General features: G+C 16.9%; 1 pseudogene; it reads left to right on the top strand.

The window, feature by feature from the left end:
- The window catches only part of LOC108759574 (probable multidrug resistance-associated protein lethal(2)03659), a 40,678-nt pseudogene that overhangs the window by 37,235 nt on the left and 3,129 nt on the right, over positions 1–314 (top strand).

Here is a 314-nt window from a genome sequence, read left to right as displayed (position 1 = left end):
TTATAAAAGAGAAATAAATAATAAAATTTATTCTTATTCAGTGTAAAGTTAAGATTAAATTTATTATTAGTTTTATTATTACATTTAAAATATAATTACATTTATTATTTATAATTATTAATTACTATTCTAATTTTAAATTGTTTTTATAATTTTTCTTATTCGATCTAGCAGCGCCAAGTGTTTTTACAAAAATTTTTCTATTTAAATTAAATTTTTTTATTTTATACGGTTAACTCTTTAATTTTTGTGATAACACTTAAATTGAGCAAGGTAACGCAACTTTGTGATAACGTTTTGTATATTATTTTGAA

Source organism: Trachymyrmex cornetzi, unplaced genomic scaffold (assembly GCF_001594075.2).
Source record: "Trachymyrmex cornetzi isolate Tcor2-1 unplaced genomic scaffold, Tcor1.1 scaffold1947, whole genome shotgun sequence".
Lineage (NCBI taxonomy): Eukaryota > Metazoa > Arthropoda > Insecta > Hymenoptera > Formicidae > Trachymyrmex > Trachymyrmex cornetzi.
This window is presented reverse-complemented; position numbering and strand designations above follow the sequence as displayed.